We start from the raw sequence: 25,589 nt of genomic DNA, 5'->3' as shown, positions 1-25,589 counted from the left end.
ATTATTTGTTTAAAGCAGGCTAGAACAGCATTATCTTATGCTCCTATACCTCCAACATCTCTCCTGTTCGCTTTGTTTTCTAAACATCACTGATTGGGGCTCAGCAATCTCATTTTTCAGGTTTTTCTGTCTCTCAATATAGTTCTGATATCTTTTCTGTTATCTTGATCTCATTGAGACCCTCTAGTTGCTTTTACCTTATTTGCCTTCAGTTTGACTGCTTTTGAAACCACTTTTTTTCTTTAAAAAAAAATACTAATATTATTTGTGCTGTTAGTAGAAGCAGTATCAAAGAGTTGAGTAGCTGATAGTGTGTTACCTTTGTCTATCATCCTATATAACAATCCTTTCTTTATTTCCCCTCTTATCAAATACAACAGTCCAGATTTCTTCTAAATTAAAGTTGAGATTGGATAGCAACTCACAAATCATAAAAGTCTGAGGAAATTGAACCATAAAAAATAAAGATTAAAAATAATAGAGAGAGAACTCTCCTCCCAGTACATTTTCAAAACAACAGGGATGAGAGGAAGGAATAATCTCACAGAGAAGTATGTATAGAAGAATTGAGTTTATATTTTAGCCCCCATTATGTAGCGAAATCCTTTTACTTGGAGCAGCACTCCAGTGCTATCTTTTTTCTCTTAATATTTTCTTGTCAGTTTGATTTAGAGTATGGTCTCTAGATCTTTTCTGTCAGTCATTCTTCATCTCATGTTAGTATGTTTTGTTCTTTTCCTTGTAAGTTTTGATTTATGTCACTTTATAAAATTAGAATAACTTTCCAATTAAAAATGAAATGATACCATACGTTTCTATGAGATCAATTTGAATTCTCCAGAATTTGCCTATAATAATTCTGTGAGCTTTCATTTTGGGATCTTTTTCAAGAGGTGATTGTTGGATTCTTTCAAAGATTTCTAATTCAGTCTTCCAAGGTTTCAAATAACCTTGAAAAGGAGTTTGAGGCTATTTGCAAAACAATGTATAAGTTTGCTTGTAAGGTTGCTAGTACCAAGGAATGTTAATGTTAGAAGGGGCCTTAAAGAGCAAATTAATTCAAGTGTCTCATTCTTTTGTCTGGATCATTAGATGTTACAATGAACAATACCTCTTTAATTCTAAAGCTTCTGTTTTCTTAAAATCAAAGTATGGCATTATTAAAAGTGTAATTAAATGAATTATTAGTCTTCCATGGTTAACCAAAGCAAGAAAATTGACTTTAGTAATTTAAGGAAAGCTATGTTAAAATCTAGAGTAGATGATCTTTTTTGAATAAATTAGGTAATAAACTATGTTGAGTTTTGCAACAATAATGCTTAAATAGAAACAAAAACAATGTTCAAATACATACAGTAATGAGGAACAAGCTATGAAACAATTCAATTCACTCCATTTTTATGTTTTTTTCCAAATCTTTTTTTTTTTGTTTGTTTGTTTTCATGCCCACTAGTGGTATTATTAGGTCCAAGGATATGCATGAAGTTATAGCCCTTTGGGCACAGATCATATATTTTGATCAAGTATCAATTGGGGCATGGCTCTTATTTTTTATAAATTTGACTCAGTTCCTTCTGTCTAAGAAGTGAAGCCTTATCAGAAAAACTTGCTTTGGAAATTGTTTTTACAAATACTGTTGTTATCCCCCCATTTATTCTCATCCTCCTTTAACCCTGTCCCTGCTCAAAAGTGTTTTACTACTGATCACTTGCTCCCCCAATATGCTTTCTCTTTTATCACCCTCCCCTTCTTCCCATATCTGATTCCCCTCCTTTTTTTTTTTTTTGCAGGGTAAGATAGATTTCTTTCTATACCCTTATGGTATATGTATGTTATTTCCTTTTTGAGCCAATTCTGATGAGAATAAGGTTCACTCACTCACCCTCTTCTTTCCTTCTTCACCTCCACTGTAAAAGCTTTTTCTTACCTCTTTTTTTTTTAATGGTAGATCATTTGCACCATTCCACTTCTTCCTTCCTCCTAGTATATTCCTCTCTCATCCCTTAATTTCATCATTTTTAAAAGGATATTATCCCTTTATATTCAACTCAAACTTGTGCCCTCTGTTTATATATACTCATTCTAACTGCCATAATAATGAGAAAGTTCTAATGGATTTACAGTTATCCTTCCATGTAGGAATGTAAACATAATCCTCATTAAGTCCCTTGCAGTGTCATTTTCCCAATTACTTCCTTATGCTTCTTCAGAGTCCTGTATTTGAAAATCAAAATTTCCATTCAGTTCTGGTCTTTTTATCACAAATGCTTGAAAATCCTCTATTTTATTGAATGACCACCTTTTCTTCTGAAGGAACATACTCAGTTTTGCTGGGTAGGTGATTCTTGATTGCAATTCTAACTCCTTTGCTCTCCAGAATATCATATTCCAAGCCCTCTGTGGTCCTTTAATGTAGAAGCTGCTAAATCTTGTGTTATCCTGACTATGGTTCCACCATATTTGAATTGTTTCTTTCTGAATGCTTGCAATATATTCTCCTAGCCCTGGAAGTTCCAGAATTTGGCTATAATAATTCTGTGAGTTTTCATTTTGGGATCTTTTTCAAGAGGTGATTGGTGGATTTTTTCAATTTCTATTTTACTCTTTGGTTCTAGAATAACAAAGAAATTTTTCTTGATAATTTCTTGAAAGATGATGAAGAGGCTCTTTTTTTGATAATGAAGGAAGAACAATATTTACTTTATTTTTTCCAAATTTATTTTATTTGAAGAAACAGAATAGACTCAAGTTTCTCTTTAGCTCTCCACTATGACCAAGAACCCCAAACCAAGAACTCCACCTTCCTATAAATGCCCACAGCCAGCAGTGCCCTTGGCCTGCTGTTTCTGCACTTACCAGGTAATGGTTGCTTCTTATCCAGGGTCTGTCTCAACAGCACAGACTGGCCTGGAATTCCCAATCACTTAAGGTTCATTGTGTCTTCCCAAAATCACCCTCCCCCCCCCCCCCCCCCCCCCCCCCCCCCCCCCCCCCCCCCCCCCCACACACACACACACACTTGATGTTTGGGGAGGTGAAAGTCTTTGTAGTTCCTTCTGAGGCTCCAGCTGCAACTAACTAGCCCCAGAGATCAAGAAACTTTTTTTGTTGTCTGCTCATTTTCCTAGCCTATTACTCAGCTTATAACTCTTTGTTAAAGTAGAGCTCTGTTTCCAGGATGGAGGGTGCCCTATCCCAAGCTATAGGGGTTTTATGAAATTGTTTTCAGAGATTCTTCTAGGAATCTAACCACAAGCAAGTTGCCTGGAAGCTGTTAGGAATGTCCCTGTCCCTTTAGTGTAAGATCTAATGTGTTAAAATAATACCTCTGGGGTTGGGGCTGGGGCTGTGCTGGCATGGCTTGAGCATGGCTGGCATGGGGTTGCACACCAGACTCACACCCTGCTGCCACAGACCCTCTCAGCTGACCACCTGAGTCCTCCCTCGTGTTCCTGGGTTGAAAGGACTAGAAACCTTCAGCACTGCTGCTGATTCAGAGGTCCCAACTTGCTGACTTTGGGGTCCAGGTTGGGGCTGAGGCTGGGAACTGTGCAGCCTGTGCTGGGATTGCATGCTGGGCTCATGCTCTGGGATTCCCGACACCCCTCCTCCCCCCTCCCAGTTGCACAAACTTTTTCTGCTGAGTTTCCAAGTCCTCTTTGTGTGTCTTTAGGCTAAGAAGTCTGGAAGCCACCAGTACTGCCAGTGATACAGGGGTCAGACTTGGAAAGGGGAGGGGGAACCTGGGCCAGGGCTGGGGCTGGGTCCAGGGTTGTGCTAGTATGGCCTGCACCAGAATTGCATGCTATATTTCCACCCTGGTGTCATAGATCTTTTCTGCTGAGCTTCTAAGTTGTCTTCAGCTGGAAAATATTCTGTTCCATTTTTTTTGGGTCTTCTGACACTCTAAAAACTGTTTAGAGTCTTTTAAGGGAATATGGAGCAGTTTGGAGAAGAGGCTGGGCAAGTTTCTACCTTTTATTCCACAATCTTGGCTCTGCCCCTCACTCTAGTTTTATAAAGTTCCAATTGTTAGTAAAATCTGTCTTCCACTAAGTCCTACTTATTGATCCTAGATCCACCATTTGGAAATACATAGAATGTCTAATGTCACAGCCTTATGAAGGTTCTTTCAAATATCTAAATATAGCATTTATGTTATATCCCACTCTCACAAACATTCTCCCTACTTCCTAGAATATACATCTCCAATTCTTTCAATCAGTGTTTAAAACAATATAGTTCTGGAACTTTCTCTAGGCATATTCTGAACAATCCATTACATTTTGTATTTATTAAAGATCTACTATGTGCTAAGTTTGGAGGACACAAAGACAAAAAAAAAGGCCCCTTCTCTCAAGAAACTTATATTTGGGAGGGAAGGAGAAACAAAATGCACATTATAATAGCTAACATTTATAAATCGCTATATGCCAGACACTGTGCTAAGCTCTTTATAATTCTCCTCCTGACTTCCCCACTAAGAGATAGATGCTATTATCCATATACATAGATGAGTGTATGCAACATAAATCCAAAGGAATTTTTTTTTTTGGAAAAGCATCATTAACCACCTTGAAAGGAAGGAAGCTAGGACTCTGAAGAGGTGGCAGTAAGAAGGGATAATAGTCCAAGCATCCCAGGAGATTTCTTGCGTAAAACCATAAATAGGGCAGATGTAATATTGTTAACAGACATCAAGTGGATTGGTTTGAGATATAGAGTATCTTAAAAGGAACATTGTAAATAGACTTGGAAGGGCAGGTTGAGAGGTAGCTAGGTGGCCCAGTAAATAAAGCATCTATTCTGGGATCAGGAGGACTTGAGTTGAAATTATCTCAGACATCTGACACATACTACTGTGTGATCCTGGGTAAGTCATTTAACTCTGATTGTCTCTCAAATAAAAAAAAGGAAAACCAAATTGAAGAATGATTGTAAAAGGCTATTTCTTTTTCAAATAAGATAACTGAATACAGAACTCCCCCCAAAACAGGCTTAGTAGTACAGAGTTTAGTGAGAGTAAAATCTTTGCTGAAAATATCTATTATCTCTTACACCTTGAATAATTCATTAATTTGTTATTTTTTTATTTTTAATTAAAATTTCAATATGGGGATTTTAGCATACACAGAACAGAAGACTATGTGAAACTTAACAGGTTTTTATAGTAAGATATTTTATATTAATATAATAATAAAACTGGTCTTCTTAATCATTTCCCTCTTTAAGACACTTTAAGTCTATTGTTCTCTTTACTAGCACAGCCAGCCTTCAAATGAACAGTGTCTTATGTGATGCAGAGATCATTTTATCTTACGGAAGCTTCCAATGACTTTTGAAGATATTTCCATCAATACAAAGCTTTTAAGAAAGTAAACATATATAAAATGAAACATGAAAAGTAAATTGCTTAATTTAATCCATTCAACCTAAAGATATGAATGCCAGTGGTATATAATCTTTTCTTCAAATTTAAAATTTGACATTAACAAGAGCATTTCTATGACAAAAATAGTTCTTCATGAAAAAGTTGTCACTCATCAAATAGAATGATTCTTTGCAGCTTTAAAAAAAAAGTTACTATTTTTAGAATAGTGGATAAACAACTAAAACTCAAGTTATGGTAATCAACAGTAAAAAGTAGTAAACCAGAAAAGACCTCATTATTATTAAAATAGGTTTATAGTGTTTTAAAAGTCTTAGTAAAGTTATAATCTACATATGCATATTTAGTGCTTGCTTTAGAGGTAATAAAATACAACTTTCCATAAAAAAAACACCCTCAAAACATATATTTGAATGAGCCAAATTTTTTTTTTTTTTTACTTTTGAATTTTCTCATTTGGTTTGAAATGACTTTAATATTGGCTCATATCATCATTTTAATAATATCAGAATCAATAAAATTTTAGCATTGTTTAGAGATTCTACAATGTGGGGGTTGCCTCTTGCACATATCACTCTTCTGGAAACAGTTAATACTTGTCTCCAACTTTTGACCCTCATGGAGAAGACTAAAGGCTAAACACTATGCCAAGTAGAAAATTAAAAAAAAATCTTACAGTGAAAGAACTATTGGCAGTTTGGGGACATTTCAGTCACTTAATGAACTTCTTTAAGTGACAACTTTTTTTCACTAGTCTCCTACATTTCTCATTCTGCAGCACAGAATATTACTATGCATTACAAATGCAACAAGTCATCAGAAATAAAGGCAAATTTTAAAAGCCTACTAATCTTCTGCTTTGTGTTTTAATATCAATTTCCTCTTTCCTTTCTACTATTTGTACTTAAACTTCCTGTTTGTTCCTTCTCGAACCTTAACCTTAACCAGTGGTTTATATTTCTACAATGGAGTCTCTCTTCCTCTCCCCCCCCCCCAAAAAAAAAAAAAGACTATTGGAAAATGTCACTGTTACTTTTGTTTGCATTTCAAAGGTCCCAATTTTCCCATTGAATTTTAGAAGGTGATTAGTGTTTATCCTCATAGTTTTCATTTTTTTTTTTTAATAAAAAGTACATTTTTATAAGATGGAGAGAGTGGAAATCAATTAAACCCCAATGGTATAGAGGTAGCACCTGTTTTGATTGACAGCCAGTTTTAAACCCCCTCTTGTAATAATTTTTAACAAATGCCAGCAGAGAAGTTTCTTTTCTTTAAACAGCAAAATGTTCAACTAATTGATTAAGTAGTTCATTTGCCATTCTAATGATTACTGGCTTTCTTGCACAATACAGCAAAAGGGATATTAGATTTTGAACATTTTTATACTAAATTTTTCAGACAATCATTCAACAAACAATTATTAAATGCCTTATGCCATGAGGACCATTGTGGAATGCAAAAGCAAAGATGAAACATTTTCTGACCTCAAGGAGCTTAACCTACCAAGAGAAAAGAGCTTGTGCATATATAAGCATAGATCAACTATATGAAAGGAAAAAGAAATTGTTATTGGGGGGTAAAGGTAGGAAGATACTAGTAAGTGGAAAGACTAATCAGGACATCCGGAAAAAAAATTCACATAGAACATTATTGTTTGAGTTTATTCTAAAAGGCATAAGAGAGACAGAAGAGAATTCCAGGAAGGAGGGGAAACCACAGGTAAGATATAATAAGAGATTAACAGACAATTATAAGAAACATTAAATGAGGCCACTTTGATTAATTTGTGGAATATGTGAAAGCGAATAATAGATATTAAGGCTGGAGAAATAGAAAAGGGGCAGGCAGGCTGTAAAGAGTTTTAAGAACTTTAAGAGATGATTTTATATTATGATCCTGACCAGATTTTTCTTGATGTAACTACATTCTTTAACATTCTTAAAGATACAACAATATACCATAGTTATATTTCCTTGCAGTATCATGATTACATACTTCTTTCTATAGCTAACTGTATCTTAAATGTGCAATCAGTTACTTAGAACAATTTTTAAATAATATGTAACAAGCCTTCAACTTTAAAGCCATTCTGAAGGGGAAGATGAAGGACACAAGAATGAAATGAAGATGTCTGAGCACAAGGATTCACTCTTTAATTAGGAACTAGGAAACCTTGACTAATGGGGTTGATATATACTATTGTGCCCAATCTTAATCCTCACTTGGGCTTTTCCCATACTGCGTTGGCTTTTTAGTTCAGTCCTTGTTTTGGATTTTACATCTTCCTTAATCCACAAATCCTTAATATATCTTTCCTTCTTGTTTATTATTTCTTAGGCAGCTAGGTGATACAATGGTTAGATTTCCAGGTAGAGAATTAAGAAGACTTCCGTTCCAATCTCATCTCAGAAACTTAGTAGTTTTATGAGTTCTTCAGCCTTTCTCAGTTTCAGTTGCCTCATCTGTAAAAAGTGAATAAAAATACCTACCACAAAGAGTTGGTGTGAAGGACAAATGAGATAATGCATGTAAACTATTTTCTAAACCTTTAAGTGATATATCAATGCTATTATTAGTATTTTTTTTCCCTAAAAAGAAATGACAACTCTTAAGGCATTACTAGCTCAAATATTGCATACTCAGTAGCCAAAATTAGATTTCACAGTAGCAAGAAGCAGATACAGTAAGGAATGAAAATGAATCCACTGAGATATAAATCCATTTTGAGGGAGGTTTTCCAGACCTATGATTTTATTGGCAAAAGGAATTTTAGGTAAAATATCTACAATTTATTATCTTGGAGAGTTGACTGAAACACTAAAAGGTTGTTATTTACTTAATGTCACTCTACAACTGACTTTGTCCTGATTGACTGGATGGGTTGATCAATAAGCATTATCAAGCACTCTACTTGGTGACTGGCACCTTGCTTTACTTGTGAAGATAAGATAAAAGTTTTTGCCCTTAAGCAGTTTACATTTTAAGGGGGAGGGAGGAAAGATATACTATTCATATACAAGTATATAGAGAATTCATAGTATGTATTTAAGAAGGTACTTTAGAAAGTGTAGGCACTAACATCAGGAAAGGCTTCATAAAAAGAAAATCTTGAACTAAGTCTTGAAGTAAAACAGGGATTCCAAGAGGCAAAGAGAAAGGAATGTTTCCTTAACTTTAAGACTGACTTTCCATCCATTACTGTCTTTTGCCATAGATCCACACTCATTTTGAAACATACTCAGCACAAATAGAATAGCCAGATTTCAAGAACAATAAATCAGATGTCTGACCAGATGTTTCTGTCATTAAGTTACTACTGCATAGAAATGTAGCCCTCCCGTTTTCTCCTTGTGTGTGTGTGTGTGTGTGTGTGTATCTATCTGTCTTTCTCTGTCTGCATTGTTTCTGTATGACTATCTCTCTCTGTGTGTCTGTGTCTGTGTCTCTCTCTCACACCTTGCAGGATTTTAGGATATCCTACAAAAAGCCTTAAGTTTTAAACAAAAAATTCTCATTTGGAAAGACAACTGAATTGGTCATAAATATGATCCTAAATAAGAAGAGCTTATATTTAGTACTGCCTTCAGGACAAAGTTGGACCAGATTTTTCTTGTGGTAACTAAATTCTTCAATATTTTTAAAGAAACAACCACATACCATAATTATATCCCCTTGTGGTATCATGATTACATACCCCTTGCTATAACTGTGTTTTAAATGTGAGATCAGTACTTAAAATACAAGAGCTTCAAATTGTACTATATGGTGCTAATGATACTCAGCTGGCATAATTTCTGAATTAAAGAACAATTATCCTTTTTTAACAAAAAGCCCACACACAATAAAACATAGATAACATTACATTTTAAAACTAAGTAAATATGTGGCCCTCAGTGACTCTAATGTATAAAATTGGTGACCCCCACTTCTATTTAAGTTTAACACCTAGGCAACTGGTACTCTAGGCAATGCTTTAAGATGGGAAAGAAGGGTCCCAACAAGCACAGACAGTTTTCTCATCTGAGAGTTCTCTATGCCAATAAAAACACAAATTCGGTCTCTATATTAGTCCTCCACTCATTACAGTTACTTGACTTTTATGTTTCATTTGGCTATTTATTTCCTTTATGCTTTCTTATTGAAAATTTGGCTAAGATTATTCAGCTAACTCCTCATTACTATACTCTTTAAAAAATAAGGCTCAAGAGAACCTGCCCTAACATAGCTTAAGGATATTTTTTGTGGTTTTCAATAGCAATGAACATAAATAAATATAGGGTGTCCCAAAAGTTCTAGTGAAGCTTTATGAGCTTATAGATATTATGATTTCACTACAAGTTTAAGTTTCAATGGTTTAAACCTGCACTAAAACTTTTGGGACATGTTATAATTATATTGGGGAAATTCCACATTTTTATTAAGATTAATCAACAAACTCTAGATTGAAATTTCTTCAAAAACTGAATTTGAGGCTTCTGTATAGAAATAAAGATTCCATAAATTGAGTTAAAGTTTCTTATAGCTTGTATTATTTATTCCTAAAATAACCAAGCTAGACCAATTACTTGTCTTCTTTAAAAAAAATCAGTTCCCAATTTTTTTTTCTTTTGTATTTCAATGTGTACTTCCAATATTAGGATTCTAATTCATTTCAATTTAAAAATTATAAAAGAAAAGTAATAATTTAGGTACACTTTTTGTTCAATTGAAGTCTGAAGCAAGTTTTTCCCCTTGTTAGAGATGAAAAGATGAAAACAGATTCAATTTTTTTTCAAATGTTTATGTAAAACATCTATTTGAAAATACATCTATGATTAAATGCTTACTATATGCAGCAAATTGAATTATTTAGTATGATAGATGCAAAGCTAGGATAAGACATAGCTACTGGGTGCTATTTGTAGATTTTGGCACAGTCAACCTTTTGTTAAATAGGACAATTATCCAATTTGTACTTAGAACTTTGGTTTCCTCTCTTTGTCTCTTTGGTAGATTGACTTTAGTTCTTTCCCCTCCTCCCCTCTTAACACAGGATAGTTTAGCAAAAGTAACAAACAAATGTCAATTCCTTTTATGTTCATTTGGATCTAGAATCATTGTGACAGCTCTAATAAAGGCAAGAGGTAGAAGGAAGCATTGAAGTTATTAAATGAAGTTACTAAAATACAACTTTAGAATGACCATAGACTTAATTTATTCAAAAGACACTAGTACCCTATATCTATAAAGAGCCAGAAGTTGACTGTTAGGTACTCCAAAGGAAGAATTTGAACTGTCACAGATCTTTTAAATTCATCCCGATTTTTTGGGCACAGGATAAATGAGCTTCTGATTTTATAAATCACCTTGGGCTGAACTTACAGGTGTCTCTGTGTATAAAGCCTTTCCTCCTACACACTTAGGATAATACTTACATTTTAAAAAGCAGAAAAGAGTATCTGTTTCAGCACTTCATACACCTACACATATATGTATATACATACACACATATGATGAATAGTGTGTGGGGAAAGGGTTTGTAATATTTATCTCACTAGAAATTTTAACTGTTTCTTAAAGGAATGGCTTATTTATAAATCTTTACACCAGAGATTCTTAACCTGAGACCTACAGACTTAGGAGTCCAAGGTTTTAGGAGGTAGGTGACCTTACACTGAAGAAAATACTTCGTTTTAATTAACCTTTCATTGAAATTTGCCATTTTCTTCCATTATGAAGGCAGACAACAAACGTTCTCTGATAAGAAGAGGCCTACACGTTTCACCAGATTGCCAAAAATGTCCATGATACACAAAAGGTAAAGAACCCTGATCAAGGCAGACAGATACAGCTTTATGGTTCACACTTCTGGGAGCGTGAAGATTCCCAGCTATCCTTAGATGGTACAGGGCCTGAGGCAATCACACGGCTTCTCTGTTCTCTCAGCTCTGCCAATGGTTTTATACTGGTAAAATTAGTTTAAAGTGAACTTCAAGTGAGACTTGAAGGCAAAAAAGAAAAAAAAAATCATAGTTTGAGGGAAGTAAATATTATTGGGGAAAGGTAGGCTCACCTGCTTTCTCCAACTTGGTAATACCCAGGGTTCACCATCCAATTTTGTGTATGTGTGGACCTCAGGTCTTTCTTTTTCTTCTTTTAAATTATTAGTTTCCTGTCTGGTCTTCTCCCTATGCCAATTGCCTTTCTGGATTGCAACAGACTGATTATAGCAAGGCAGGCATCCTACAGGGACTCTTGATTTTGGTCCAATTTGTAAAATACTAGTACTGTATAGCACTTTTGTGTGGTATTGTTACTATAATCATAGAATATTGGAGATGGAAGGGTTTAGCTAATGAATCCTCCCCAACCAAATTAGCAGTCCCCTTCACAATATCCCTGGCAGATATCCAATATTTGCTTAAAGATTTCCAGGAACATGGAGCTTACTACTTGGAGAAGCAAGCCATTCACTTATTGGCAGCTATAATCATTAAAAGGTTCTTTATTTGGTTAATCCCCCAAAGTCCTCTTGTTGAATTCTACCTACTGATCCTAGTTCTGACTTTTTGTGTTATATAGAATAGATTCATATATGATAATCACACAATTCTAGAAAACAGTTCTAAGTCATCTTTTCCATAGATTTACAAATAACTTCCTTCAACCACTTATCAAACAATAATTTCTAGACACATCCTTGTTTCTTTCCTCTGACCACATACCATTCATCTATGTCCTTTTTAAAAAGTGGTAATCACAATTGTACAGGGTACTTCAGATGTGATATTAACATATTTATTGACTCAACACAATTACTATTGCTATAATTCAACCTGATATATTAAGAGTTTGTTTTATTTTGTGTTTTTAAACATACATAATAAGGAATTTAATAGTTTGTGTGGTAGTCTTTTTCATCTCTGAAGAGCAAGAATTTGCTTTTTTATAATTTGTACCTTTTTAACCAGATCTGTGATTCCACAGAACTGTCTCTATGAATGTAATCAGCAATTTTTCTGCAATTTACAAACTTAAAATAGTTGCCTGAGACACTATGATTCAAGTCAAATTAAACATTTGTAGATGTCTGATAGATACCAAGTATTGTTCTAAGTGCTGTAGATATGGAGAAAGGTAAAAACTGTCAAGGAGCTTATATACTAATGAGGGAGACAAGATATAAATACTTAAGTATCTACAAACTGAGTAGATGGAAGGTGTTCTTTGAGGGGAAGATGTTAGCAGCTCAGGAAGAAAAATGCTTATGACAGAGTGGGTCCTGAATTTCCCATTTTCCTGACTCCAAGACCTCATATGTCTTTATTACACCAAATTGCCTCTTGACTTCTACTTATTGGTCTTAATTTTGTCTTCCAGAGCAATAGGGAATAAATCTCTTCTTATTTCCTTTTGCAAACTCCTTCAAATATTTGAAGACTATTCCCTTATATCATATCAATTTTCCTTTAGCATGTAAAATATCCTCTCTTAGCTGATAGCCTCTAGTGATTTCAATTATTCCACACATGATATTGCTTTACCTTCTTTTGGATACCATCTACTTTGTCTATATGCTTCAGAAACGTAGAGCTGGACATAAAACTGCAGACATGTTCTGTCTGGTATTCAGGCCAAAGGAGCTATCACTCTTTAGTATAGATTTTGTAGTTCTACTATAATGCAATCCAAGTTTTCATCATGTTTTCTTTTATTTTGTTCCTGTTCATTCACATGGTTGGTTCAGATTGAGCTTGGGGTCAATTAAAGCCCCAACACTTTTTCCCATAAATCTTGTGTGACACAAAACACTGATTTAATTTTTTTTTTCTGGGGGGGAAGGACACAATAGTTTTGATATTGTATGAGCAAAGTTTCATATGAACTCCTGGAGTTTTGAAAGCACACCTCTTCAGAGGAGTAACCTGAGCTATGATTCAATCATATAATCTCAGAGTTGAATGGGACCTCCAATTCCATGTAGTCCAGGGGTTCTTTATTTTTTTGCTTGTCATGGGCTGCTTTGGCAGTCTGATAAAGTCTTAAGATCCTTTCTCCAAATGTTTTTTAAAAGCATAAAACAAAATAAAAAGAATTATAAAGGAAAGCAATTATTTTTATTGAAATATAGTTATCAAAATATTAAATAAGTTCGCAGACTGAAAATTAAGAATTCCTGGTCTTATTCAATCCATGCCCTCCCAAGAATCCCCTCTATGGGAATGCTAAAAAAAGAGTGGTTATTCGGCCTCTGGTACTTCCCCAAAGCATCCCATTCTGTTTTACTAATTGATTGCTCTAATTATCATTAAGTTTTTCCTTATATCAAATGTAATTTTTTTTTCTTTGTAACTTCTCATCCCTAGGGACAATAAGCACATTTAATGCTGCTCTCATGACAATCCCTTCAAAACTTTAAAAACATCTCTCCTGTTTGACAGTCTTCTCTCTTCTAAGTGAAAAATCTTCAGACCCTTCAACTTTCATACATGATCTTTATGCTTCTCATCATTGCCTTCTTCCATATTTTGCACAGCATATCCTTCATAGAATCACAGAAATAAAGTTTGAAAAGATCTTAGAGGCTAGCTAACCCTATCTTCATTTTACAGGTGTGGAGCTGAGGGTCAGAGAAGTAGATCCTTGCCCAAGGTAACATAAGTATTAAATGGCAAAGCCAGCTTTCAAATCCAGATTTCTTAGCCTTAAATTAATTTCTCTTTCTGCTTTACCATGTTGCCTCCTTTATAAAAGGAGTTCAATACTGAATGTGATTCTTCAAATGTGGTCTAATCATAGCAGACCACAGTGGAACTCTTACCTTCTTAACACTAGATATTATGCCTCTCAAAGCAGCATAAGATTATATTACTTTAGGTTTCTATCTCCTCTCTGCCTTTTTGACTTTGTCTCTTTCTCTCTTTTTCTCATTTCCTGTCTTTCCTTTTTTTTCACTCTCTTGATTTTCTCTCACGTTCTCTTTCTTCCCTTTTTTTCTCTCTTTCTCCCCCCCCCTCTCAATTATCTTTCATTCTTTTTCTCCTATTCTTTCTCAGTCCCATTTCCTCCCTTCCCTTCTCTTGGCTAAAGTCTGAAAAAAAAAAGAAAAAAAAACTGTTCAATACCTTGAGGGTGAGAGGAGGTGGATGAAACAGGAATAAAGTCCTCTAAAAGATGACTATTGATCATTGGCTTAAAGTAGGTTGGTTACTTCTGTCTTGGAGGTTGGGGAGCCCTGGAATTAAGGCTGGTCAGGGAATGCCTATTTAGAATAGGCAGAACATTTCAGTATAGAATCTCATACTGGCATGTAGGAGATAGACTTAATAGAGGAAATTTATGTCATCCTGGACCACATAACAGAGAAGAGAGGATCCAGTGAAATTAGAGCAGTACCAATCATTGGTCAGTCAACAAACATTTATTAAACACTTACCATATGCTAGGTTATGTGTTGGGAATAGAGAGGCAAAAATATGGTCCTAACCCTCAGGAAGGTTACATTCTCATGGGGGAGACAAGTAAAAAACTGTACATATATGACTTATTTAGTATAAACTGAAGGTAATCTCAATGGAAATATCTGTAGTCAGAGAATTATGTCAACTCAGCCTGGGCAGAATAGGAAAGATCTTTCCAGATTGTTTAAGTAGATTTAATTATGTTCCTTGGATTTTTAATTGTCTCTCTTTTCTTAAAACATTTAGCCTTAACCTAACAGAAAGATAGGATGGGGTTTCCAGAAAGAAGGGAAAAGGTGTAGACTAATGGAAATGGGATAAAGAGAGAGGGAAAAGGTATAAGGGAGAAAGTAGGAGATTAAGTAATATAAAGGCAAATTAAGGAGCAGAATTAAAGTAGAAGAGTTGGGAGGGATAGAAATAAGAGATATATACAGACACAATAACAATGACCAGGAGTAGAATTTATTAGAAAAAAAAAAAAGTAGGGGTAGTAATCATTGATCTTAGACAAAGTCAAACTGAAAGATTCAATTAAGAGAGAAATGTACTCTATATGTCAACCATATTAATCTTGTTTTAAATGCATGTCTATGTGTATATGTAAATGTATATTGTGTATGTATGTGTGTAAGATATATGTATGGGGTGTGGGTATATATGTACATATACATATATATGTAGTTATATATGTATGTAACTATGTATAAATATCCCATAATTAACTGGCTTGCTTGGGGAAGGTAGGAAGAATGAAAGGAAGAAAAAAATAAAGTATACAGCAGAGAACAAAAGAACATATAGCAGGGCAGTTAGATGGTGCCAGTAGATAGAGTACCAGTCCTGAAGTCAGGAGAACCTGAGTTCAAATATGTTTTCAGACACTTAACACTTCCTAGCTATGTGACCCTGGGCAAGTCACTTAACCCCCAATTGCCTCAGCAAAAAATAAATAAATAGAATAAAATAATGAGGAAGAGTAAAGTAGTGCTGAATTTTAAGTCAAGAGAACTGAAGGGTGAGATGCAAATCTCAATTCTTCCTATCTATTTGAATTTGGGCAAGTCACATTGCCTTTTTAGGTCTCAATTTCTTCACTTATAAAGTGATGGAATCATGATAGAAAAGATCAAAGATCCTTTTTCAGCTCTAAATTACAGAATTCTGTATCATCATTTGCTCTGAGTATGTATTTGTAAAAGTGTACTACTATTACCCAGTGACTTTTATTACTAGTCTTTTCCAGTAAACAACCAGAATAGGATTTTGAGACGCCTATTACCCAGTATATAAAAGTAAACATCTCCATGGAGAACTATATTCAATTTGAAGCAAATCAGATGAGCTGATATATTCTCAAATACAAAATATTAATTAATAATTCAGATTTTTAGAATTTCATTTTATAATTTGGTTTAGAAGCCAAAATCCACCTTCAAAAAATTATGGGTTTCCAGTCATTATGTAACTCAATATTGAAGAATAAATTGTCAACAAGGATAGAAATTGTAGTAAGATCTCAAACTTATTAGGAAAAGCCTTTGTGAATGACTAGTTTTATTCTTTACATGCATATATGAGATGGTAAATCAAATTTAGTTAGCAAAATATTACAAATTTTATATTCTTCAAGACCCTGCTTGGATAAATGAAAATGAGTTTAAATTAGCACCCTAACTTATTTCTATAATGGATATTTAAAATCCCCCCCTCCCCCAGGTAATTAAACTATTCATTTCCCTTGCAATCTTTTTTTTTTTTATTAATGTTTTGTTTAGCAATTTTTTTCCTCATAGGTAACTTTAGCCAAAGATCTCCAAAGTATTATTAATTCTGGGTAGGTAGATTTGAATTAAGGAGATTTTACTATATTAGATATGTTTAAAACTCACTGGATAATAATTAAAATTTTATTTTTCTTCAAATAACTTTTTTTCCTTTGGCAGGAAGTTGGGGTTAAATGACTTGCCCCAAGATTACATGGCTAGGAAGTTTTAAGTTTATGAGGCCAAATTTGTACTCAGGTCCTGAATTCAGGGCCAATACTCTATCAGTTGTGCCACCTAGCTGCCCTTCAAATAACTTTTGAAAATGATCATATTTTATAGTTGCTTTCTGTTTCTAAACATTTTAGCCTTTGGTGAAAATATACTAAATTCCTGACATTTTTTTTGGAGAGGTATGTTAATTAGGAGTACAGAAGTAGCCATTTAAACTATAGGTAACTTTAGCTATTTAGAACATATGTAGGTTTCCCGGTAATGTGTAGGATGAGAATCTGATTTGTTTTTTCCTGAGATCTTGCAGACAAAGAATTTTTTAAAAATTCCAGCTTGATATGCTTTTATAACTGTATAAATTATAAATTCATTCAAATAAAAGATTCATATTTATGGATAGAAAATTTTATGACTCATTATAACTACTAATCCTCTTTCTATAACTTTTATGAGACTGAGAACTACTTTACCACAACCCCTGGTTAGAGACAAGTCTGTCAACTATTAAATTTAGACTTCCTCAATGTAGTTTCATATCTAAAAATACAAAAGAACAATATTAAAAATCAAATACTTAATGATTTTGGATTTCCTCTAAAGGCCCTCACAAATTAGTTAAAATAGGTATAATAGCAGCCAGTTTAAGAAGTCATGGCAACTTTAATACACTAATTTAGTCTCCAAACTTTAGTGTTATTTATTCTGTTCTGTACCGATTGAGCCAGTGTCTTGGCTCAGCTAGAGTGAGTTAGCTCTGTTCTGTGTCACAAAGCGCTTTCTTTTGCTTGTCTACATTTGTTTGTTTAAATTTAAAAGTGTCCTCACAAAATGTCAAGAATTCTCCAAGTTTCTTTCTTGATCAATATAGGGAGAATTCATATAGAATTAGATTAAAAAAAAAAACAGTCCTTAGTACTTAAAATTGATATAGTTAATAAAAGCATGTATTTTCTATGAAGCAAAAATTGTTTAGAATATTAAAAAAACTTTCATGATATTAATTTGGCAAAATAATTTTCTTTGGCTGTTAAAAGTATTGAATGATTTTTTTTCTTAGTCACTGTGACATGTAGAATGATCTTGCTGCCTCTATGGTAAAAGTTTGTGTTTTTCTCTGTTAGAAATTTGTAATGTTTCAGATGGTCCAGGATAATGAGACAATCCTGGAGATGATATGAATTTTTTTTAAACTCAAGGATGCATTTATATGTACTTATCATCCCTGACACTTATCCTAGTAAGCAGATAGAGTGCAGTGCTTTTAATGTCATGTAACATTAAGTTCATTTATTGCATTTTTGATAGTCTCTGCATGCACACAAACTGATGCCCTTACTGTTACTGTAAGTAGATGCAAACTGGTGGGGGAAAAGTTTTTTAGAAATGATAGAAAGATTCCTTTGCTTTTTCTTTTCTCTTTCTTTTTATTGAAAATCTTTTTTACATCATTTCCCAACATAAATCTTCGCTTACCCCTTCTTGAAGAACCATTCCTTATAGCAAATAAGAAAGAAGATACACACACACACACACACACACACACACACTGTTCAGCAGAGCTAAGCAACAATTAATCAATGAAATCCACCATGATAAGTAATATCCCAAATCCATATTCCCCCCTTCTTCAAAGAATCATCCCTTGAAGGCATTTTCTCCTATTCCCCTTTAAACCCTATTTATCCCAATTTCTGCATATGTAAAATGGGGATAATAATAGCACTTACCTCCTGGTGGGTATTGTTGTGATGACCAAATATGATAACTGCAAAGTATTCAGTATAGTATCTATCACATAGCACACATTATAAAAATGATATTAATATTATTAGTAGTAATTATAGCATCCAGTTTCAATTTATTTGTTGTTGCTGGTGGTTTTTCATCTCTTGTATATGTTATTTTCCTGATTCTACTTACTTTACTTTTTATCATTTTAGAGATGTTCCCATTATAGCCATTGTTCATTATTACATAATAATATTCCATTATATTAATGCTCTGGTATTTAATTCTTCATCAATGAATTTCACTGTTTCCAGTTATTTGCTATTCCAAAACTAGCTGCAGTAAATATGAGTTGTTTTTTTTTTGTTTTTGTTTTTGTTTTGTTTTTAAATTATGCCCTCCTTACAGTATAAGCCTAGAAGTAGAATGCCTTAGTCAAAGGGAAAGAACATTTTAGTAACTTTTTTTAAAGCATAATTCCAAATTGTTTTACATAATGATTGTACCAGTGGTGAGCTGACCAATCCTTTGTTGTGATTTAAAACTTTAGAGTTGTGATTTCTATTTCCTTTTCCTTTTTATGAGATTAAATAAGGAGATATTTTTCATAGACCTAGAAAAATTAATAGTGGAAAAGAGTTCTTTCAAGGAATTATCACATATTTACATAGTATCTCATATTTTAATACTTTAAGAATCTATGGTTTTCTTCAAAGTGGACACTCCCTTCCACAACACAGATTGTACTCTCCTGTCTTATAAGACAGTGAAGGATATTTTTGATAGTGAATCTCAGAATACTTTGCTACCCTGATGTCTGGTCAACAACAACAAAAAGTCATTCATTGGCCCATAACCAGAGTTTTTCCAGCATGGTAGAACTTAACAGAGTTTTTGTTCCATTTCCTGCCTGTCGTCTTAGAAAATCAAGAGTCATCTTCACACCAGGATAAGATAGAAGAGGAGAGGTCTAATCCTTCTTATTTGAAAATAAAATTTTCTATTCTAGTCTTTATATGAAGAATGCTTGAAAGTCCTCTTTTTCATTAAATATCCATTTTCCCTTCTGAAAGATTATATTCAGTTTTTCTGCATAGATTCTTGATTGTAATCCTAGCTCCTTTGACCTCCAGAATATCATATTCTAAGTTGTCCAATCCTTTAATGTAGAAGCTGCTGAATCTTGTGTTAGCTTGACTACAATATTCCTGGGGATTTTCATTTTAGGATCTCTTTCAAAAGGATAACCGCCTAATAGATTCTTTCAAATTCTACTTTATCTCCTGGTTCTAGAATATTGGGATAATTTTATTTGATAATTTCTTGAAAGATGATATCTAGACTTTTTTTTTCAGGTAATCCAAAAATTCTTAAATTATCTCTACTGGATCTATTTCTGAGTCAATTGTTTTTCCAATGAGATAAGTCACATTTTCTTCCAATTCTTCATGCTTCGGATTTTGTTGATTGTTTCTTGATTTCTCATAAGGTTATTAGTTGAGTTGCTACTTGCCCAGTTCTGAATTATAAAGAATTATCTTATTTAGTGACTTTCTGTACTTCCTTTTCCATTTTATCACTTCTACTTGTTAAAGACTTCTTCTCTTTAATGAATTTTTATATTATCATTTTCCATTTGGCCAATTCTGCTTTTCAAGACATTCTTCTTTTCAGTGGTTCTTTGAATCTCTTTTACCATTTGGCCTATTCTGGTTTTTTAAGGTGTTATTTTCTTCAATCTTTTTTTGTATCTCCTTTATCAAGATATTGACACTTTTTCATGATTCTCAATTTTTCCTCTACCTATCTTGAAGTTCAAAATAATTTTTGAGTTCTTCCATTAGACCAATTAATAATTTTTCTTGAAGGTTTTGGATATAGGATCTTTGACTTTGTTATCTTTTTTTTTTTTTTTTTTTTGTGTGTGTGTGTGTGTGTGTGTGTTTTGATCTCTTTTGTCACCATAGTAACTTTCAATGGTCAGAATTTCTTTTTCTATTGTTTGCTCATTTCCTGCTATTTCTTGACTTTTAATTCTATGCTAATGTAGTGCTCTGCTTCCCAAGTAGAAGGGGCATTGTCCCAAGCATCAGGTTTTTTTGTGTAGTTTTTTAGAAATTTTTGTGCAGATCTGTAAATTTTTGAATCTTCAAAGGTAATATGATCTAAGAAGAAGTGTGCATATTACTCTTTTCAAACCTGGAGTTATAACCAGAGTTCCTGCTCCTCTGTGGCCTCAAGCTGTTCGATGCTAGTACTCCTCCTTGTACTGAAACCAAACCTCAGAATTACGTTCCAAATCTACATATAGGCAAAGTAACAGAGTCCTGCTTCTAACAGCAAAGGAACCCTTATAATCCTCTTCGGTTCAGTTATTTTATCCCCTTTTTGTCCGTGGACTGAGAAGTCTAGAAACCACTGCTGTTGCTACTGAGTCAGTCACCACAGATCTGCTCTAGGTTTGTTGAGATTCAGTCTGCACTGGACTCTGCTTCTCTCTCATCTGATGCAACAGACCTTTCCTAATGACCTCCTAAATTATCTTGAAGTGAAAAATTGTTTTACTCTGTCCCTTTGTGGCTTCTGATGCTCAAGAATTTTGTTAATCACTATTCATAGGTTTTTGGAGGCCTTTGGGGGAGGACTTAGGCTGACTTTACTCCAGCATCTTGTCTCTGCCTCTGATTCTTCTGCTTTTATCTCTTGTACACTTCTCCTCTTTCTTCCTCCTCCTAGCCTAGGTGTCATCTTCTTTTCTAAGAAGTCCCATGTGTTCCAAAGTGTAAATAGTTCCCTATAGATGTGGTTCTAATTTTCTTTTCTTTCAGGCAAACTGAACCTCAACCTTGATCAAGAAGCAAATTGGAAGGTGGACATTTGGGATTTGGACAACTTACGGCCACTCTGCTTATTTTAATGCACTCAAGTGAGTAGGATTGTATAATGGATTTCTTCCCTTCTTCAACTTCCCCCACCTCTGGTCTTAATCCCTCAGGCTTTAGTAAAAAGGGAAAAAAAAAAGAAAAAAAGGGTCCACTTTTAAATTATTCTAAAAGCAATGAAGGCATTAATGATTGAGAAGAGAAATCATTGTGGGGAGTGGGGCTGCCTTTCTCATTACTACCAGCGACAATTGCTGGTCAAATATCATCAAAGCGATAGGCACAGGAACATATGGGGTGGCAACAGTTCCCAGACCATAAGTCTTGTTTTAAACCTCACCACATCTACCCATCCCCCACCCATAAGACTGGAAACAACTTCTATAGAAAAAGGGCCAGCCAACCCAACCCTTTACCACCCACATGGCAGACAAGCCAGCCTACCTGAAGCAGCAAGGCACTCTCAGAAGATACAGGAAGCCATATGTGTCAGACAACTGAAAGCACTGACACCAATCACCTTGACCACCATCTCCCCTCTGACCCTAATGAAGACAACTCAGGGGCCTGAACCCAAGAGCCTAGTGAAGAGCAATGTTTCCAACTCAGTGCCCTCAGTCATACAACCCCTGTGGAGATGCAGCCTGCTTCTGCAGGTGCTACAGTAACAGTTATTGAAGACCAAGAAAAGAGAATTCTTGCCACAAAAATTCTTGGCACTTTCAAATAATTTAACATCAAAAACTGATATGATTTTGTCAGTAAAAGTGACATCAAAGAAGAAGCATTGACAGCTTTGCTGCTGTATACATAGGGATCATGGGATCTTTCCACTTGACTGCAACTGAAACTTTCCATATGTATTCCCCATTAGTGTGAGCTTTTTAAGAGCAGAGACTCTTAATTTTCTGTTTTCATTCACAGCCTTTAACATACTGCTTTGTACACACAGAATGCTTGAGAAATGCTTTATTCTTTTGATGATGAGATGGAAGCCTGTCCTTTTGTACCAAAAACCTGCTTTTAGTACCAAGAACCTAAAAAACTATGTTTTATTACCTACCCAGTGGGGAATGACTTAAATAAGTGACATTTAAAATAGGCACTATTAAGAGAACTCAAAGCAAATTGGTCTAGAAATTGGAGAGAGCTTCCAAATTCATTTTCCCATGTCATAGTCTATTTCTCATAGTGATAAACACTCGTATACAGATGAGGGATTAAAACAAGGTGAGAGCTGGCAAAGCTCATACCCATACAATATTTGTACCATGGGCAAGGAAGAGTTTAATCTTCTAGATTATGAATTCATAAACACTAGATTCTCTGAAATTAGGTGTAAGAGTCAAGAGGACATACTTTCTTTAAGAAACAGTTCATACCACAAAACCTAAACATTCTAAAAATGAGGGAACCTGACTTTCCCTAAGCACATTTTTCATAAATACATTTTTCAGTGTCATGCACACAGATGAAAATTTTTTTTGTAGTAACTATCTAAAGAGTAGACAAAACTTCTCATTCATCCAAATAATTTTAAGTTATAATACTTCAAAAGAACAGGCTATATATACACATGTATATGTACATATTACTGAATTTTGGTATCATGAATACTTGCATTTCATCTATCATAAATGTTTCTGAAATAAAATGATTTACCTAATAAGGTTTCTCAGATGCTTCTAATACACTTAACAGGTGGCATTTAATACAGTATTTTGAAAAGTTGGTAGCAAATCTAAGTCCAGATGAACAAAATGTTATATTATAAAAAGTCAAAATAACTATTTCTCAATTCCCCACAAATAAGCATTTGCAAATGCAAATCTATGGTCTAAAAATTGAAAAACAAAAAACAAAAAACAAAACCCAGGCATACTATGAATGCCTCAAATGCAAAAAAACTCCAGTCTCAGGAATGGTTAGCTCTATGTTGCCACCAAACCACAGGATTTCTTTTCTTTTTTTTTTTTTTTTTTTATTACTTGTGGTATATGTCCCAAGAGGAAGAAATCAAGAGAAATATACATGCCACTACGACCACCCTAGATGGATTGGGGGAACTGCAAAGTTCTGGAGACAAATCTTATTGGGGGGATCTTTAGGAAATGAGTAGTATTTTGAAGGGTTGGAAGAATAAGAAAACTCTGTGAGGAGCAAGGTTCAGCTTTCCTTGGAAGATTCTAAGGTTCTATCAAATGAGCCAGAAGTCTTGGCCTCTAGATTGTAGTGGAGGGGAGGAATTTTGGGTGGGGTCCACTCACTGTGGGTACAAATTTGCCAAGGGTTTCTCTACCCTTTCTATGAGCTTGGATCTCTTTCTAAGTTATTGCTGGTTGTGGGAGATGTGCTGTGAGAGAGCTCCCGCTTGTGAAGAACAAGCTAACCATCTGCGGCTTCCCTTGGACAGTGCCTGTCCCTCCTCCATCCTCAAGTCCTCCGACATTTTTCAGACACAGGGAGGTAAGGGAGAAGGAGAAAGCGGCCAAGTCCCTGCACCCTGCTACTGCCGCAGCAAACGAAGAAGGAGGGAGAAGAGGAAAGGTTGAGAGGAGATAGCTATTAAATTATGATTTCCATCATTAATAAAAAGAATCACCATGATATACAACAAGGATGCCTCCAAGACACCCACCCGAGCAGCGGCTATAGGTTTAGTGGGCGTTCCTCATCCTCACCCCCCTCCTTGCAGCCGTTCTCTATAAAATTTATTCCATGCCATATACATATGAACTCCCCTTTCTTTTATTAAAGAGAACAAGAGAAAGAATCACCCAAAAAACCTTATACTTCACCACTGCAATAAGGCATCCGTTTGTACAAAACCCCCTTTTCTTAAACACCTTTTCCACGGAATCATTGTTTTTTGCTTTTTTTTTTCCCCTTTAAGGTTAAGATCAAGAAAACACACAAACATACTCAGCTTATTTGTCTGCTTGCCATTTCTAATTCCACTCTTGTTTCTTTGAAGGAATAAAAATCAGTATGAAATTTCTCACTTCCTTTCATCTCCTTCCACCCCCGAACCCCTTTTGCCCCATTCCCTGATGATAGCAACCTTGCCTGCTGCTACTGCCGTCGGCTTAGCCCTCACATAAGCAGTAACAGCAGCAGCATCGCTTCACAGAGCAGCGGGGACACAACTGAGGGGTTCCCTGAAAAACCAGGATACCCACCCCATGTCCGCATACCAGCTAGGAAGGGGACGGGCAGAGCCAGAAATGGCAGCAACATTTTAAGATTCAACTTCCCAAGCCAGAGCCTCGGTTCACCCCTCTGCCCTCCTTAAGAAGTAGTAGTAGCGGTGGGGACCCCAGCACCAAGCAGGCTCCCCCGCCCCACCGGTATATTTGCAATTGTACTCTCCGCCCCCTCTTTTTCTTCCCCCTCTTTTTTTTTTTTTTTTTTTTTTAAATTCCATCCATCGGTATAAAGCAGACATTTTGATGCCATTTACTTAGCAACGTTCAGCTTTAAAGGAAATGTCTTACCCACCCGCCTGGAGGTGTGGGCACAGCACCGAAAGGTCCGGGGGGAAAGACTGGGCTGCTTGGTCCTCTAGCGGAGCAGGTTGGCTGCCATCCGCCCAACTTCAGCACCCAGCCGGCAGGGAGAGAGGGAGAGAGATAGACAGAAAGATAGAGGGGAGGGAGTAAGGGGGAGGGGGAGGAGGAGAAGGCAAACAGAGCGCATGCGCCCTACCAGAGCCGTCCCCGACCAAGCACAGCTGGAGTTGCCGCTTCTTAGTCCGGGAGCGCGACGGCGCGTGAGTCACGGCCCCACCCCTCTCCCCGAGAGGGTTCCCAAGCTTGCTCGCTGGCGTTTGGGTCTGCGCCCACTGTGTGGAGGGTCCGGGGTGGGAGTAACTCGAGGGGCGAGATAGGGACCTGAAGCCGAGCACTCCGGAGAAAGCGCTCAGGAGGAGCGAGGAGTCCTGGTGGCTTCATGAGATCAACCCTGCCTTCTGCTCTTTAAGACTTGCTCAGGAGACTCTTGAGTTCATAAGCAGCTACAAGAAATGTTCTGTTTTTTCCCCCCATCCCCTCCTCCGCGTGTTAAAATAACATCATTTTCTTTCAAGAAAAAAGCCGAATAAACAAAACTCCAGCCGTATTCTCCATAGAAAGCTTTCCCTCAGAGAGGTTCA

The 25,589-nt window shown here is 35.4% G+C and overlaps 1 protein-coding gene and 1 long non-coding RNA gene across 4 annotated transcripts in view; one reads left to right on the top strand and one right to left on the bottom strand.

The window, feature by feature from the left end:
* Window positions 1-25,121, bottom strand: part of RGS17 (regulator of G protein signaling 17) — a 185,045-nt gene extending 159,924 nt beyond the window's left edge. The window contains exon 1 of one of the 3 annotated variants that reach the window (XM_031937594.1): window positions 24,938-25,121. The gene's annotated coding sequence lies outside the window, so the exon portion shown is untranslated. The remainder of the gene's footprint in view (window positions 1-24,937) is intronic. The other 2 variants (XM_012549407.3, XM_031937593.1) reach the window with 2 other exon arrangements.
* Window positions 20,528-22,134, top strand: LOC116419132. Its single transcript, XR_004229401.1, has 2 exons — window positions 20,528-21,016; window positions 21,386-22,134. It is a non-coding gene; the product is annotated as an uncharacterized LOC116419132 (long non-coding RNA).
* Window positions 25,122-25,589: the final 468 nt, after the last annotated feature.

Source organism: Sarcophilus harrisii, chromosome 4, assembly GCF_902635505.1.
Source record: "Sarcophilus harrisii chromosome 4, mSarHar1.11, whole genome shotgun sequence".
NCBI lineage: Eukaryota > Metazoa > Chordata > Mammalia > Dasyuromorphia > Dasyuridae > Sarcophilus > Sarcophilus harrisii.
This window is presented reverse-complemented; position numbering and strand designations above follow the sequence as displayed.